Genomic DNA, 19,628 nt, shown 5'->3' with positions numbered 1-19,628 from the left:
CTCTACTTGCAGAGAGATTACAAAATCTCCAAATATAAGCAATCATTTATTAAAAATATAAGAGGTTGCTCTTCTCATATAGTGACCTTAGGTATAAAGATATAACTCCACAATGATTAAAAATGAGATAAAGTAAAACATCTCTCTCTCTCTAGTTATCTATTTTATCTACTTACAAATATTTATCTAATCCTTTAAATCTATTTAAGTTCTCTAATATTACAAGACTAAATAGTAACTTTTTCAACAACAACAAAAAAAAAAAAAAAAAAAAAACTGATTATTCTTTGACTAAAGGCAAATTTTCTTTCATCTCACTATTATATGTTTTGGTTATTCTGCATTCATGCGCCGTTCCAATGATCGAAATTATCTTGGCACAAGAATTTAGTGACGACTTATTTTCGACAGTCTTCCCAGAGAAGCAAGAATGACAAATATGACAGAAAAGAATTTAAACACAAAAATGTTGCCCATCTCCGTGAAAAAAGATGGGATGAGAAGCATAATTCTGTCGCCCTGGAATTGAAAATCTTGTCGTCCCCTCCTGGTCATTAAATAGAGTTATTTGTAGAACTCTGTTTACCGATTGTGCGCTGCATAATGCACAATTCTGAAACAGCACAGCTCGCTTATCAATTACTGCATGTTGTACTATTACAGGCTCCGTAATGCAGTCATTTCAATAAGCATTTTAAACAAATTGTGCTCATACACTGCACCATTCTACAAAGTACTGCAGATTATAATATTGAATTCAGCGTGTCTGTAACATTCCTCAGATTTAGGAATGCTACAGACATGCTACATTTAACATTATAGTCTGAAAATATGAGTGCTATCGAAACTTTATTCAATAAGATCTGTCTTCGGCTGAAGAAAGACTTCACTGCATTGAATTGCCAAACCAAGTACTACCAGAAGACAAGTAGGCTACGGAAACGTCCTTAATATAGAACGTAGCTTAAGAATTAACAAAGAACATTAAGGATTAACATATAATAAGAATTAATATACTATAAGGATTAATATATAGATTAATATAGCAGAGATAAAACAAGTTGCTCAGTGATTCATCAGATTTGGTTATTCAGCCATATTCCAATTTTCTTTTACTTTGTCATCCCCATGGTTATCATTATTACAATAATACCATGTACTTACTCACTGTTGCTACGATAGTTTAATTTATTTTATATATTTATAATGCTTAAAGTAAATTAGTTATATTTTCATTTTTGTTTCTTAATATTATGGGAGAAATACAAATACCATACTGTTGTACGTAATAACATTTTTGCGCTTCTTTTCGTCACATTACCACATTTTCATGTACAAATTTTACGTTTGCATTCTTGAATCAGGTCATGGATTTGTTGAGGAACTAATATTCTACGCTATCTCGCCCACTTCGATGAGGAGTCTTTTTTTTTTTATTTTCTTTTGCTTGTGGGTTAGAATAATATTTGTTATTAAGGCTGGCATTAAGCATTTTTACTTACATACATCTAATCTTATATTAAAATAAAAACTGATGAATAGTTAATTGTAAAAACGTATGTATAAATTAGGATGTTGAGAAAAAGATGACTGCTTTTTTTTGGATTTCCCATATTCTGGCTTAATTTGTCAATAAACTCAAAGAACTTTCAAGGTGAATGATCATAATTGTAATTAGTTTTATTTCTTATAACATTCATTTTTGAAAAAGAATTGATCACATATTGAGAGCTTTCCAAATGGTTCAATGGCCATGTATTTCAGTCTGTATTTTTTAGTTTATTTTCTTTTCTTAAACTTGCAAATACCCTTTGCGCTTGGAGAGATTTTCTGTTAAGTATTTTCTCTCCATTTCTGCTCCACGGTCATGTAGATGGCGTGGCAATCGCCAATATATCGTACCGCGAGTTCAGACTAACGAAGCCGGTATGTGTAGGGAAGTTGTGTGAAGTCAGTGGTGGTGGTGAATGTGTTTCCCTTTTTTTTTATTTATTTCTTTCTCTTGTGGATGAGCATTTTGATATAATATTAGTGGTGACAGTATTATCAACAGTGCTCGAATTGTGCAAAAGTGTAAGTGCTGGGACCACCCTTGATTTATTATATTTTGAACTTCGAAAAAATTGTCCTCTTGTTTTGGTTTACGATTCAAGTAACATCAAGTATTTCAGGTAATTTTAGAAATAATTAAGAAATGTAATGACTTTCCCTTTTTTTGAAATTTCATAAATAATTAATACAATTAAAAGTACCTTACAACTGTATTTCTTCCGTAACTTTTTAAATTCAAAACTGGTACGCATTGTAGTTGGCACGAAACTAGACAAAGCTCTCTTTGATCCCCCATATATCGCACGTATATAATTTATGATCACGGTACTGTAATTAAGTGTTAGCGTTGTCCAAGAACCAATATCGTTTGTCATAAAGACGCATTACTTTTTCTTCAGCAAAAACTTTGTAGCCATCAACAGAAATATGCAAGAGATCAGATTATACGAATATGTCCCGTGCGAGAACTTCCTCTCCCAATATATATACGTATATATTAATTGCCATTTATGTCAAAATGATAGAAATCAAAGAAATAAAGTTGCAAAATTTTTAGAATAGATACCTTTCCTCACTTTTAAAGTTGCTACTGCAAATGATTAGAAAACAGCTGAACAAAACTTCACGAATTACCTTCTTTCCTGGGCTGGCACATATTCAGAAGTTTTTTATTTTTATTATTTTTTTTTCGATAGCATCGAGAGTAGCCGAATGGTTAAACGCCAGGTTACTGTAGTACTTGCTTTTGAGTTGACCCTGTTAACCTGGCGTGACCGCTGAATACGAGGATGCACCTGTATTCTATCTATCCTGCAAAGGTTTTGTAAGATAGAGAAAGAATAGCATTTATTTATAAGAATCTTAGAAAAAGAAAATAAATTACGGAAAGGAATCTGGTTAATATGGGCTCGAATTATCAGTGCATTTTGAAAGATTAATATTCTAATGCATAAATACCTTTATCAAGCTAGAGACGATGAATTTCTATTTAATAGTAATCCTTTATAAAAGGAAAATCCCTCCCAGAGATTAATATATTTGCGCAAAGTGCAAATCATTGGTGGAGAAATAGCGGATCGGAAGTCAGTTCAGCAACAGTTGATATTCGAAAGTTACGTGAGTTTGCGCTGTGTACGGATGTGATTCTAAACGCGTTTTCACAGATTAATTGGTCTTTTCTTTTCGCTTTCTTCATAACGAGATAAAACTTATGAACATCAAAAGTACAAAGCTAGAGAAAGAATATCCTATAATACCGTAGTATTCTTCAAACATGATAAGAAAAGAGCTTGGAAAATTCAGGTTTACAGGACCAGGTGCAAAATGACTGAACGGTATAAGCGTTAGTATTGGTATCTTAAAAATGATCCTATTGAAATTTATATAAGATATAATGACCAATATGTTAAATTGCGGAAAACGGATTTTGAAGAGATTAATATTCAAGTATGGAGGTATTCTTGATAAAAGAAAAAACTCATAGAGACTGCACAGATAACGTAAAAATCAGTTATGGCGTACGAGTGGAAGTGAATTCTGCAATAGTTGATAGTCGGAAGTTACATGTGTATGTCTGTGTTATATATATATCAATTAAGTATCAATTATATATATATCGTTAAGTATCAATTCTATGTAGCAAAACGCGGTACAGGCATAAGTTAAATGCTATTACGAATTTCGGACCTCTTACCACGTATCTCTCTCACCCATATTCAAGGATCATCAGCCAGAATTATGTAACACAAGACAACCTTGCGGATATAGGAGATATACCCACACACCTCCCATGGCCTTATTTAAAAATCGGAAAAATGAACAAGGAAATTATCATTGATTCCCATTTCGCTCTCTTACCAATCACTTACAGGCAGGCGCCTCCGTAGCCAGGTGGGAAGGAGCAGCAGTGCGTAGCACACGCTTCTTGATTAGACCGGGGTTCGAGCCCGTCACCACCAAATACGGAGGATGCGGAAAGGTTAAGGAATGACCACCGCATATCCTGGAGCAATATGGCCTTAGTTGCTAATGCTCCTAAAAACCAAACAACAACAACAACTTACAGGCATATGGAATATATCCTCCCTATGCCCTTGTTTAAAAATCGAAAATGATAATCGGACAGTGCATAAAGGCAAACAGTGATAATTTCCTAGTTCACCTTTTGGATTTTCAAACAAGGGCATAGGGGTTATACTACCTATCCTCTCAAAGTTTTGTGGGTGGCATATTCATTATATTGGAGCTCCTAACAGTATTTCAGTCAGATAATCGAAATCGAAATTTGAATATTTCGATATAGGTTTTATTTTTACAAGGACTACCCGGAGGACAGTGTCTATAACGCAGTCTTATTTTTCTATTAAGTTTACGTAAATTTCCATTAACATTTACCTAAATAATCTATTATACGTTTCAAAACCGTTATTGAGATATATGCTTATCCATTATGTCCCTCGCAACTTTTGCGTTTACAAAAACAGATCATATGACATTCGAAAAGTCGACGAATCGAGTTTCTGATAATAAGTAGAATTAAAGTAATTTTTAAACAGTTCATTAAAGGAGAAACGTATGAACGCATTCTGCTGCATGTATTGATTGAATCAACGAACTCAGCTCGCATAGAGTTTGTTGTCAGATGGAATTAAATCCTACCCAGTTTGTGCCTTTTCATCTTCCAATTCTTTTGGAAAGTGAAAAATAAAGCAAAAAGTATTATGGATGTAAATGAGAACATATATCACTGGGAATAAAATTTAGGATTAAATAATTTAACCAGTGAACATTTAAATGCAACTTTTTATATAATAAATTACGCAAACAGTGGTATTATTTTACACCGATAAATGTTTATTCATGCTACGTACGTGTCTGCTTATTTTTGCTTATTATTTTCATTATTTTTTGCCAGTCGAACATCCATCATCATTTTTAAAAACTAAAACAGCCATAGCTCCATAACGGTTCAGAATCACAGACTTTCTTATTTTTGAACTATAGAATACGTGCTACAATTTTTCGCACATATTTCTGAAGCGTTTGAGTGAGAGACAGAAAGTAAAAACTGCAGCCATTATCAACCTACTGCAGGATGGAAGCCTCCTCAACAATTCATGTTGAGGGAAATGGACCATAATCTGCCACGCTGGTCCAGTGCGGGTTGGCAGATCAACCGTATTTAGCAGTCAAGGGCTAGAACTCCGGTCTACTCAAGGAGCGTGTGCTACTGCACCTCCGCTCCTGACCACTCGGCTATGTTCCAACTCCTTTTGAAAGATATCAGCTGGGCATTAAAGCGATCACAGTACACTTGCTATTCGCGATGTTTTTTTCTCTTTTTTTTTTCATTAACTTCCTTTCAGTAAAGTATTATTTTGAAACATGAATTGTTGGCATGAACTGGTTAACCTACAACTATGGTTGGTTTTAACCATTTTGGTCTTAGAGACTAGCAGGATCATATTGTCCTCTTAACGATCGTAGAACAAGAGCTTTATGCCTTACCACATAATGCAGTTTATTTTTCCTTTCATTATTATCAAAGTGTGTAATGAATAGAGGAAACCACTTTTTCCATGTGAACTGTGCTTAATTTTATCGTTCTTGAAAAGATATTACAAAATCTCCAACTATAAGAAATCAGTTATTAAAATACAAGAGGTTGCTCTTCTCATATATTAATACAAAAATAAGAACGTTAAGTATCAATTCTATGTTGCAAAACGGAAAGGAAATGGGAAATATCTAGTTATTTCCTTTTCATCCCTTCCTGCTATCGTAATTTTAGTCTTATAAAAATTTTATTTCCCATCCTTATTCTGCGCAACTTTCCTTAAGCCCTCCCAACAAAATCTATAACTCCTTTTCTGCATCATATAATAGCGTCATATGTAAATTTTACTGTAATGTAAATTTTACACATTAACTGAAGAACAAATGTTGATACTCGAACCATTTCAGCCTTAGAAATTAGCAGTATCATATCGTCCTCTCAAGGATCGTAGAACAAGAGCTATATCCCTTACCACATAATGCAGTTTATTTTTCCTTTCATTATTATCAAAGTTTAATGAATAGGGGAAACCACTTTTTCCATGTGAACTTTGCTTAATTTTATCGTTCTTCTTGCAAAGAGATTACAAAATCTCCAACTATAAGAAATCAGGTATTAAAATATAAGAGGTTGTTGTTGTTCTCATATATTAATACAGCAATAAGAACGTTAAGTATCAATTCTATGTTGCAAAACGGAAAGGAAATAGGGAATATCTAGTTAGTTCCTTTTCATCCCATCCTGCTATCATAACTTTAGTCTTATAATAAAAATTTTATTGTCTATCCTATATTCTGCGCAACTTTCCTTAAGCCCTCCCAACAAAATCTAACTCCTTTTCTGCATCATATAATAGCGTCACACTATATGTAAATTTTACACATTAACTGAAGAAAAAATGTTGATACTCGAAATATGTATTCTGATCAATGTTCGATTTTCTGAGGTTTAGTAGCACAGTTTCTCCAGGGTCCTAAGGGCACGGAGGCCCCGCATAAACGCAATTACTATTGGTTTAGAGCTACAGCACTTTATTTTTAGGGTCTCTAAAAATAGGTGCACCACAGTTCTAGACTATCTAATTCTGATGAAAGAAAAGTTAGGCTACTTCATTTGTAATAAACTATTTTGCATATCAAGCTGAAATGATTGTGCAATTATTTCGTGTTTATAACTTTCTCTGGTAAATCATAGACTGACTAATTTGATATAACTTTGATGCAATTCCATTACTTAATTCCTTGCTGTAGAAAATTTTAATATCATACTAGATATGATCATAGCAAAAGAAACGGGGACTCCAGGTCTTTTCTTGTTGGGATGGAAAGCGTGAGAGAGGATTTACAAGCTTCTTCAGTAGCATATATATATATATATATATATATATATATATATATATAACGTATGCTGAATTTTTTTAAATACCCTAGTCGCCTCGGGGGCAGCTCTATATAGGTATTCCTGGAGTTACGCGAGTTCGATATATGCAAATTGTAGACTTAGCCGCCATCATATTATAACGTATTAAATTGTTTTATATGTAATGTAGTAGTGGCATGTGATGCAAGAACGCAAGTGTATGAGCTTATGCAGAATCAGCCAAACTTTCTGTTATAATCGTATTTTTAATTAATTTTTTTTTATAAAATAATAAAATAGAGGTACTGCATATCTGTGAAAACGAATAGTCTGATTACCTTCTGTGGAAAACTGATGTCCGACGTAGATGACGATTTCCAGGAACACATTAATTAACTCGAGTGCACACTATACAGTATAGCATAAAGTCTAATGCTTTGTTCAATTTAACTTCTAGCGTAGTTCTTTAGTGCATATGTTACGATGAAAGAAAAATTGGTGATTTTTTCATTATCACCGATAAACTTGGTAAAAAATCTATTATTGTTATTATTATTGCTCTTATACTATTTCTCCCTGATCGGGGTATTCCACTCCGTGACGGGTACTGCTACCAAGTATACAGGGTGGTTGTAATGTCTGGTGTTACTGTTGGTCGAGGAACTCTCTCGTCCTACAGGTATTCAGAATTGCGACTTTCTGGAGTTCCTTGTAGGTGTTCTCTGGGAGACCTATTGCTGCTAGGCTGCTATGTAGAGTTTTTGGCACCCTACCGGTGGTTGACACGATGATCAGGATGGTCGATACTTCTTGCATATGCCACATCTCCTTGACCTCATGTCTCAGGTTCGTGTAGTTCCTAATTTTTTCCTCATGGGTTTTCTGGACATTGCTGGTGTTGAGCACCGCTATGTCAATCAGGTAGGTAGGTAGCCTTTTCCATCTTGTCCACAAGGGTTATGTCCAGTCTGTTGTGCGGGATGGTCTTATCCGTTATTATGGCGCGGTCTCAGTACAGCTTGTGGGTTGGGGTCTCTAGTACTGTCTGAGGTTCGTACTTGTAGCATGTCACACTTTCTTTGGTCAACTGGCATTTCTTCGCTAGCTTCTGATGTACTCAGTCTGGGTGATCACCTTTGATGTGTTGGATCGTTTCTGAGGCCAGGTGGCATCGTCGACATGTGTCATCTGATATTCCGGGCTCCTTTGCGATGTATTTTCTGTAGTTTCTGGTGTTGATTACCTGGTCTTGGATGGCCTGCATGAATCCTTCAGTCTCAGGGAAGAGCGTCCCGCTTGTGAGCCATGTATTGGAAGCAATGTTATCGATGTGATCTTGATGAAGGTCATTGTAGTGTCTGCCATGGAGTGTCTTCTTTGCCCCTCTTTCTAACTTCGTTTCTTGTGCCGTCTGGGTGGGAGGGGTTCTTCGCTTAGGTTGAGTTGGGCATACCACTTATCTATCTTCCTTATGGCCTGGTGGAATGGTGCTGTGTTGTTCTCGAAGTACTCCTTCAGGTTAACTATCGCTGTTTTCTGTTGCTCTATCAGGTCTATCAAGCCCCTTCTTCCTCCCTCTTTCCGGGCTATTGTTAGTCTCTCCATTGCTGATTTCGGGTGGTGTTGGTTATTATTATTATTATTATTTTATTTTACATTCAGTGGTAGTTTTACGTAGTCACTGAGCGTCGGTAGTGAATGTATGAATAATAATGACAATTATTTTGGAAATTAATAATTTTGTAGAATTTTTTCATCATCATCTTTTGTTACTCCACATTTCCAAAAAAGAAAGTAATAATAGACTGATAAGTAATAAGAAAACAATAGATTAATTGCGTTTGTCTCATGCGTTGGAAGAAGTGAGCTAACCTATTTCTTATTATTATAATATTACATCATTATAAACTCTCTGCCACGTGGAAGGTTCATGACAGCCATAATTTAATTTCATCTCCATGTCTTCCTTCTGCCTAGCCCGCTTCTTCATCCGACAATACCCATCAGCTGCTGTCAGTCATCCAACATTCCAATTCTTCTTTCGCCTCTTATTTTCTTGCAATCATTGTCCCTTCAATTACATCTCTTGTTGCTGTTGTTATTGAGTTTTAGGAGCATTAGCGACTAAGCAATATTGCTCTGTATATACTGTCTGTAGATCGTGTGTGTTCTGTGGTCGATTTTCATTTTGTTGGATGAAAAACCTGAGTGTCCGGGTAAAAAACTATGCTACCCTCGCCTGAGACCGACTAACTCAGCCACGTTGTAAAAAAGGCCCATAAAGATTCCTCTTGTCATCGACGGGACTCGAACCCAGATCTTTTCCACCCGGTGTGGGGTTGGACGGCGATTCTACCAACTATGCTTCCCACGTGGGCTTATGTCTCTCTCCCCTCAGTACATGCCCAGTCCAGTTTTTTTCTTTTACTTATAGCCTTCATCATACTATTTTCTCCTTCGCTCCACAATACCTCCTCATGTAACCTGTCTGTTCATTTTTAACTTTATCTGTCATTTCATTCCTTCAAGCCATTTCTAAACCCACATTTCAAAAGCGTTCATAACTTTAATATCCTCCTTTAGTGCCTGGCCCGTGTCTCATTCCATAAAGCACGAAGCACCATTCAGCACATTTAAATATTTTTTTCCTTAACTTTAAACCAGTATTTTCTCTGCAAATATATGCTTCCTCCTCGCAAGTGCTATCCATCGTAATTCTAGCTCTAATTTCCTGACTGCTTCCATCACTTGTTAGCAGACTGCCAAGATATCTCTGTTTATTCACTTGTAATAACCTATTATCATCCACTTCAATAATTATTTCCTTTTCATCCCTTCCTGCTATCATAACTTTAGCCTTATAAAAATTTTATTGTCGATCCTATATTCTGCGCAACTTTCTTTAAGCCCCTCAAAAAATCTGTAACTCCTTTTCTGCATCATATAATATGTAAATTTTACTACATCTACAATTTTATCTTTTTTTTACACCTTCTCTGTCTCTCTGTTCCATCACTTCACTTACTATTACGTCTACATATACAAATATGTATATGTAGACGTAATAGTTGGTGAGTTTCTATTTTCCCATTACCCACACCTGTTCTCAGCATAACCCTTTATCTTCTATCAAATGCTTCTTTCAGATTCACAAAACAAACATAAACGTAGCATAAGTGGCTGTGGTGAATTGTCATAATTATTGCTCATTTTATGAAATCACCAAATATATATATATATACAGGGTGTCTCAAAAATATTGGTACAAACGTTTAGGGGAGTTAGGTAACATCTAAAAGAATGTGAATCGCATAGGAACCCATAACCGGAAACATCACCGTAAGTCGGTAGACCGCGCTGTTCATCAGTTCGCGAGAGGGAAAATTTCTGGTTTACTCATTCAAGCAGTAGTCGCCGCACGAAGAGCATGCATCGATATACGAACTGTGAGCTGGCAGACATGCACCTAGTTATGGATTAGCAGAGGGCAATGGACGAGCCGCTCAACGAATTTATGGAGAACGCTTCCCAGACATGTACCGACCACCGTTTGTTTGCGTGTCTGCATCAAAATTTGTGCAATTATGGGTCATTTAGAGGTAACAGGAGTAGTGCGGGCAGACCGCGTTCGACGCGAACTCCCGCCATGGGAGAAAATGTGTTGAATGCTGTCCAGAATAATCCTACTACCAGCACACGTGCCGTTGCCTCTGCCTTAGGAGTGTCTCGTTGCAGTGTACAGTGTCTGGCACCACGATTCCTTACACCCCTTTCATCTCCAAAGGGTTCAGTTACTGTTCCCCCAAGATCATCCTGCACGTGTGGCTTTTGCGCAGTGGTTTCTCCAAGAAAGTGTTCAAGACTTGAATTTTCCAGCCTATGTTTTGTTCACGGATGAGGCTTATTTCACTCGGGAAGGCTTTTTCAATCAGCACATGCTCATATTTGGGCTCACGACAACCCACACGGTGCGCGCCCCCATGCGGCACAACGTCGCTTCGCAATAAATCTGTGGACAGGTATGGTCGATGACTGCTTAGTCGGCCCATACCTGTTACCATCCCGCATGAACTCCGCTAAATATCTGATCTTTCTTGAACAAGTTCTACCAGGGTTACTTGACGATGTTCCAGAAAATGTGAGACGCAACATTTGGTTTCAACATGACGGGGCGCCTGCCCATTATGGAAGGTGTGTTCGTGACCATTTGAACAGGCGTTTTGGGCGTCGATGGATTGGCCGTGGTGAACCCGTTGTCTGGCCCCCACGCTCACCTGATTTATCGAGCCTTGATTTCTTTCTGTTGGGGGACCTCAAATCTATCGTGTATGAATCGCCTGTGGAGACGGAAATGGATCTCGTGGCGAGACTCGTCTGCGCTGCTGCTACTGTCAAAGAAACTCCAGGTGTGTTCGACCGTATCCGCCAATCCATGCTGCGTCGGTGTCAAGCACGCATCGCGTCTCATGGTGGAACCTTCGAGCATCTGTTGTAACATCATGAAATGCATCCATCTCGTTGTTGTTTGTTATTTGGTTTTTAGGAGCATTAGCAACTAAGGCCATATTGCTCCAAGGATATGCGGTGGTCATTCCCTGACCTTTCCGCATCCTCCGTATTTGGTGATCACAGGCTCGAACCCCGGTCTAATCAAGAAGCGTGTGCTGCTCCTGCCCCCCTGGCTACGGAGGCGTCATCCATCTCGTACTCCATCGTTAATATTATGTCAAATAAATGTTTGCCACTAATTACTACTGTCTTGTGTCATTTCTGCTTCTTGTGCCTTTGCTACTACTTTCCCGTGACGTTTCCGGTTATGGGTTCCTATGCGATTCACATTCCTTTAGATGTTACCTACCTCCCCTAAACGTTTGTACCAATATTTTTGAGACACCCTGTATATATATATATATATATATATAACATATTAAATATTAAATCAAAATTAATGCCAGTAGCATGGCAAAACTGTGGAACGAAAAATAATAAATTAATCATAATAAGTAATCAACGCGGAGGGAGAAGAAAGGTAGGACTAAAAATTGTAGCAGAAAATATCCAAATAAATTTAGAAAATCCAATTCAAAATAATAAATCAATTTTAAAATTTTAGAGCCAATTGTATAAGAATTTAGCGGCGTCTCCCCGGTAAGGTGCCAGTTCCAAATTACGTGAAATATCACAAACAGAGACTAAACTATCTTCAATAAAATAAAATAAAATAAAACCAAAATAACAAAAATAGACTGACCATTATGCCCCATATCAACAGAGGACTACAAGGCCAATAATGTTCAGGGAATCGCTGCATTTCAATCGCTAAACAAATCGTCGCAAAGACGAATCGATCGAAGGATCAGACGCCACCCGATCCCCCAATCGAACCGCCAATGCACAAGATTTGAATAGCGGTGGTCCTTATGCAGCGAAAAATAAAAATATAAAACAGAGAGACTAACACTCCAACTCAAGGCCACACCATTGCCAATGTAAGCTTAACCAGCTTATATACAAATTTTGTAGACAAATAAATAAAATATTATAGATGGCAGTACAGGCGCAGCATTAGCACATCAAACCCACTACTACCATTTTATTTACATATATTAGCATAATGAAGTAGTTAAAAAAATAAAAAATGGTACAAAATATAATACGAAAATTAAGAAAATAAATAAGATAAAGCTATCATTAGAGGCAGCAAAATGCACATTCCTCCACATGATGCCCAATGTATAACTGATATTAAATATTAAATCAGAATTAATGCAAGTAGCATGGCAAACTGTGGAGCGAAAAATAATAAATTAATCATAATAATTATTTTATTTTTTAACTACTTCATTATGCTAATTTATATATATATATATATATATATATATAGGTACGAGAGTGCGGAGTTAGTTGACATATGTAGCATAGATAAGGTGTTAGTGGTTCAGTAGGTAGTAAAATTTCGAGCGTGATGGGTAAAAGGAAGGATTTATCGGACTTTGATAAAGGACAGATTGTGGGTGCTCGACGAGCTGGTGCCTCGATTTCCCAAACGGCTGAACTGGTGGGGTGTTCGAGAGCCGCCGTAGTTAAAGTGTACCAGGACTGGCGTCAAAATGGTCAAAGAACGAGCCGACGGCAAAACTGCAAAGGTCAGTCAGCAAAAGGTTGATGTTAGAGGCGAGCGCCTGGTCCGACGACTCGTACAGGCGAACAGGCGCAGCACTGTTGAAGAGTTGGCTACTCAATACAACCCGGAACAATATCTGGCATGACCATGCGTCTCACACTCGCACGAATGGGCTGTACCAGCAGACGACCCCTATGGCATCCTCTCTTAACCAAGGTTCATCGTCGTAAAAGACTCGCCTGGTGCAAAGAGCATGCAAGACATTAGAAGACTGGAAGGTGTGCTGGTCGGATGAGTCACATTATTTACACAATACCGTGGATGGTCGTGAACGGATTTGGCGTCAACAACATGACGCTCTTCATCCATCATGCATGGTATCAAAAGTGCAGACCGGTGGAGGCGATTGTATGATATGGGGCATGTTTCACTGGCAGGAACTTGGACTTCTGGTGCATGTGGAACAACCTATCAGTGGTCTCCTCCGCTATCGTCAACTGCTTGCTGACTGTGTACAACCTGCTATGTTACACTTTTTCCCGAATGGCGATGGTGTCTTTCAAGATGACAATGCGCCGAGCCATCGGGCACTTGTTGTGCAGGAATGGTTTGAGGAACACAGTTCTGACTTCCAGCATATCGATTGGCCTCACCCACCGTTATCAATCGCATAGAGCACTTGTGGGGCACTATGGAAAGGCGTATCAGGCGTCTGGATACACCAATCACCTCCATACCTGCATTGCTGACCGCATTGCACGCAGCTTGGTTGGCCATACCTCCTGAACGCTTCCGACATCATGTTGAATCAATGCCACGTCGGATAGCTGCTGTACTGAGGGCAAAAGGAGCACCTACGAAGTATTAGGTAGGTGGTCATAATTCAGTGATCACTCAGTGTATTTGGTGATTATATAAAATGAGCGATGATTATGACAAATCACTAGATTAAGTACTTTTACCGTAACACATATATTGGTCAGTAATTTCATTAAAAAAAAGAGAGCTGATAGATTACTTATAACATTATTCATTGTTTTTGAATGGTAGAGTATATTCAGTTATCAAATTTCCTTTTTTGCTTCCCCTCCTTTTTCAACGGCTCTTCATGGGTTTGCAAATCTACCATCAACTTAACGCGCGTTGCTTATAACAGTAGCTTCTATGGTTCCTGCTTATGAAAAGAAGCAATTGAATTATTTAGCCTCAATAAGAGTAAACATGCTCTTTCGGTATCAGAGTACATTTACGAAACTTACAAGATTCTTTTTCATAATAAGAAAAGATGTTTTATGCTTATTAAACAATAAAACTTTTATTTACAAATTGTATTGCACTTCAGCTTGCCAAGTTTACTTCCTATTTGGTTTTCTCTTCAAAATAATTATAAGCTGCATTAGTATTCAAAAAATAATAATAATAAACTCATTTAAACATAATCTACGTTTTATTTTGTTTCTTTCAAACTTAGACAAATTATTCCATAATCTTTTTCTGTTACTGAAAGTAAATCTTATGAATTTTTTTTTGTTGAAGTTTTGCAACCATGTCTACCAAGTTAAAATTCCAAAAGACTTTGATGGTTAACTTTTGTGTCGGCCTTTATATTCATTTCGTAAAAAAAAACCCTTTTGATTTCAAAACACACATTTTAAGTGAAGCAACATATCCAGAAAATATTGTCTTTTTTGATATTAAGCTGATGTGCACTTCATATCCCCATATGAAGCCATCATTGCCATCCGTGACATGAGATAAGTTGGCCTCTTTCAGTTTTCCTAGATGAAGCAGCTTTCATCGATAATTTGCTTTCAGCTGGACATGAAAACGTCGTTTTTAGTCTTGTTTCGAAATATAGAGATGATATCGACCCCCCCCCCCCATACCTACAAGCACTCCTAAAATTGCCATTGTAAGGAATCCCGATAGCGAGTAGTTCTGTTTCTCGAATGTTTTATGGTGTTAGTATTTTGTTTATTCGATAAGGTAGCCATTGGACTCGTATCTGTCAACATCACGCACCTGGCATGTATCACAACTAGTTGCAGCAACACCTGACTCAGCTGTAGAGCTTCCGTCTTTCTTGCTATTTGAAATGGTCATCAGAAGCATTTCCGTATTCAATATAACGTTTCACACCGATTGCTCCATGAACCTATCTTACAACTAAAAACGTTTCAGTAAGAGGATATTTCGGAGACACTAAACTATTATATTAAGGTCACCTGGAAAGTTACTTTCAACTATCCATGTGTATTGTGTCTGTAAACTGCGTGTGTTCTCTGGTCGATTTTCCTGGTTTGCTGGACGAAAAACACCAATTTTCCCTGGGGAAAACCTTGCAGGCTACGCCTGAGACCGACTAACTCAGACACGGAGTGAGAAATGCCCATAAAAGTTCCTCTCGCGTCATCGGCGGAATCTGACCCAAGCCCTTTTCCACCCGGTGTGGGGAGGATGGTGACGATACCGCTGTGCTACTCGCGCGGAGGTATTTCGGAGAAAATGATCCCTAACATGGATTGTTTATTACTAGGGCATCAGAAACAAACGCACTTAATGTAGAAAATGCATGAAAATAAGCAAGTCGCCAAAATAAGTCTAATGAATGAAATAAGACTGCCACCGTTAACCTCCATTCTCAACCCCGAAAAGCCTTTTTTCATTCATTCAAAAAAAAAAAATTATAAAATGCTTAAGGTTTTTGGAGTAAAACGTAGGCTAAAATGGTACTTAACCTGTGTTTAAGATTTCTGGCTACCATTACAGCTAGTTCTTTCCCTTCCCCATAGCTAATATTATCCAAATATTTCTGCTAATTCAGGTACAAGAAATACCTGAATTAGCAGAAAAAGGCATCTATCTATTAGGGAACTGTTTCATATTTGGACACTCGTGTTGTACATTATCAGAAAAATATTTGTTATTTTAACAGAAGTAATTTTGCTTACAAAAAAAAAAAAAAAAATATATATATATATATATATATATTATTTCTATAGATTAGTTTTGCTATTTATTAGTTTAACCCAAGCACGGTACCAAGTACTATAGGTTCTAATACCTCTCGTGTTTGGGGTTTTCATAAAAAAAAAAGTTAGTTATTTATATAGATTAGTTCTTGCCATAGCCCTTTTAAAAATACAGTGAGAATCCGTTGTAATGAGTGTTTTTCTGATTCACCCAACTTTCGTTATAACGAACTTTCAAACTGACCCTAATAACTGTATTATGTTTTTTTTTTTTTTTTTTTTTGCATTCACCATATTGTATTACTATGTCAGCTGTCGCACAGTTACCTGCCGCTGAGTCCGTTCAACGCGCTGCACCACGACCAGCTGTGTTGCGTAATTTTTTACAGTGCAGTCAGCGGGAGGCGGTTAGCCTTTCGACATTCTTTGTAAACCTTAACCACAGTATGCTGTGAGCAACCCACAAAATATGCTGTTTACATTGTCATCGGGCCCGGCCTGCGAGTAGCACAGTGGTATCGTAACCATCCTCCCCACTCCGGGTGGTAAAGGCCCGGGTTCGAATCCCGCGGTGAGTGACGCGAGGAACTTTAATGGGCTTTTTTACTCCGTGGCTGAGTTAGACGGTTTCAGGCGTAGATAGCAAGGTTTTATTCCCCAGAAACTGGGGGTTTTCGTCCAGCAGACAGACAAATCGACCATAGAACACACGCAGTTAACAGACATAAGACACAGCACAGCAGATGAATTTAATTTAATTATTCGGGTGGCCTAAATGTAATAGTTTTTTTTTTTGTTGTTGTCATCGGGCATATTTCTGCCCGATGACAAATGATACTCTCCAGAAATAAATTCCGTATGATACTCTCCAGAAATTAATTTCTGGAGAGTATCATACGGAAGTGTTCTACGTACTATATTGAGGTAAACTTCTCTTATTATTTTACAAACATCTAAACTAAGTAGCTGAAGCACAGATTTTAATGAAAACGAAACTGTTTTATTGACTGTTATATACAAATTTACTTGTTGACAAAAAATTTGTCAACCTCCAACTACCAATACCTCCAACATGGCGGTGACAAAACTCACCATTGCTAAGTCCGAATCCGCAGCCCGCAACATACATTTGAAGGTCTGAAAACTTAGGGCATTTAAACACCTCTATTACACATGGTATTCTCAACTTTTGTAGCAAATCACGCTCTATGTGACCACCCTTATAAGCCACCATATACTGTATTTACCTGTTGAGCTGTAAGCATTGTACATTTTTTGTACAACCTTTTCTTAATTACCACACTTTATTGGTTCACGATATCTGGGGTGTAAAATGAACCCGTGAATAAACGATTTTACATAATTCACATTCCTCTTTCCTCTTTTGTTCACATTCCTCTTTTGTTGTTTCTTTTTCCACATTGATCTTAAACCTGTAACTACAGAGTTTTGCAACATCACAAACCTTAATTGCGTCTAGCTCCCGACATGGAACCTGCTTTTGGGGGTCCCACATTTCAGCATAAAACCGCCCATATCATACAGATTTTTGAAATATCACCAACAGCACATTCAGTTCTAATCATACAGATTTTTGAAATATCACCAACAGCACATTCAATTCTTCCCTAAAAAGAAAGAGAATGGTTATTAATAACAATTGTAGTTTTCTTTCAGTCATAATAATTTATTACAATTATATAAATAAAAGATGACGACACCGAATTTTTAAATTTCACATGTAGAACTAAGAATATGAAAAAAAAAAAAAAAAAAAAAAAACCCACTGTTGAAAGAATAAGATTACCAGATTGTTTAACTTTTCGGAAAGAAAAATATGTATCACGAATGTTCATTGTCCCAGTCAAACATTTACACATCCCAATTTTCGTACGGATTTGGTGGATATTATACACAATATTCTGTAAGAGGTTACAGAATATTGTGTATACGATTCGACAGCTAAAGAATGATGAATTGGTAATAAAAGCTTATCAATAAACAATTACATCGTTGTGTTTTCAAAACCGTATTGTTCCCTTGGAAAAAAATAGCAATAGAAAGCATTCCAACTTATTTAAATATCTCTATTGCAGGCAGTGATTTGTTACATGATTGCCTGATGCAATAATAACCACAACAGCGACAATGCTAGGAGTTTAACATTAAATAACTTATACAAGAAGAATTACTTCAAACATATATTAGGACATAAAACGTATAATTACATATTTTACATATAAAATTAATATTAACATGTGAAATGAAGACACATGAAAGGACGATGACAGTCACTCGGTTGAAGACGAAAGCTGGTCCCTGATGATGCGTCTTCTGTACGATTTGTCCTCTATGAACTTTTTGTAGTCTACATCTATCTCCTGGACGTTGTGGAGCATCTCCGTGGGCAGGAATCTATCCCTTAAATTTCGACTATATCAGTTGAAAAAAAAATTACGAAATGTTGAGAAAAAAATTTTTCGCATGCGATTCAATTACGATAAAACTAAAATCCAACCTAATAAACGATGAAACATAATTATGATCGTGTATTTATTAAAATATCAGCAAAAACTTCAAAACCAACAAATTTAATTTCTTATTACAAGGTTCTGGAAGATATCAAAAAATGCCCTAGTCATACCTTTACACATCCCAATTCTCGTATGGATTTGGTGGACATTATACACAATATCCTGTGCATTAACGATTCGACAGCTAAAGAATGATGACTTTGTAATAAAAGCTTATCGATAAACAATTACATCGTTGTGTTTTCAAAACCGTATTGTTAACATGGAAAAAATAGTAATATAAAGCATTCCACCTTATTTCTACTCTATTATTAGTTGAGAAAAAAAAAATTACGAATGTTCTGAAAAATGAATTTTCATTAAACTAGTAAAGTTAAAAAATTTAAACATTATAAATAATACTTACTTTGTTTTCTATATCACCAATTGCAACTAATATCAACCAAATAACAGCAAAAATCATGAAACCACAGCAAGAAAAAGTGTTTGTCTCTAAGAACCATTGGATTTATGTAGTAGTAGTAGTAGTAGTAGTAGTGGCACTTGATGCAAGAAAGCAAGTGTAGGAGCTTATGCAGCATCAGCCCAAAAAAAAAAAAAAAAAAAAAAATCACACCATACCCTCCAAATGCCTGTCCAGTTCCTCCTTAAATTTATTTAACCTATCAACTTCCACAACGACAGATGGAAGTTTGTTCCAGCAATTAACCACCCGCTGGCTAAAGGCAAATTTCCGCACATCTATTCTACATCTATCCTTTCTTAATTTGAACTTATGTCCCCGTAGGTTCGTATTCTGAACAAGTGGGAGGATCTCATCAGAATTCAGCGTGCTCAACCCATTCAAGGCCTTATAGACCTCAATCAGATCACCGCGCAGGTGCCTAGTCTCCAGCCACTGCAATTTGCAGAACTTAAGCCTCTCTTGGTAAGAGGATCCCTTCATTCCCCTCACCAATCGTGTTGCTCTTCTCTGTACACGCTCAAGCAAATCTACATCCTTCCTAAAATGAGGCCTCCAGACCTGTACG

General features: G+C 37.0%; 1 protein-coding gene across 1 annotated transcript in view; it reads left to right on the top strand.

Moving 5' to 3' along the window:
• The first annotated feature begins 1,911 nt into the window (after nucleotides 1-1,911).
• The window catches only part of LOC150086009 (calcium-transporting ATPase sarcoplasmic/endoplasmic reticulum type-like), a 516,950-nt gene continuing 499,233 nt past the window's right edge, over nucleotides 1,912-19,628 (top strand). Inside the window, 1 exon segment of the mRNA XM_090374328.1 lies at nucleotides 1,912-2,171. The gene's annotated coding sequence lies outside the window, so the exon portion shown is untranslated.

The sequence above is a fragment of the Mastigoproctus giganteus genome, chromosome 5 (genome assembly GCF_048544385.1).
Source record: "Mastigoproctus giganteus isolate SK-2022 chromosome 5, ASM4854438v1, whole genome shotgun sequence".
NCBI classification, from domain to species: Eukaryota; Metazoa; Arthropoda; class Arachnida; order Uropygi; family Thelyphonidae; genus Mastigoproctus; species Mastigoproctus giganteus.
This window is presented reverse-complemented; position numbering and strand designations above follow the sequence as displayed.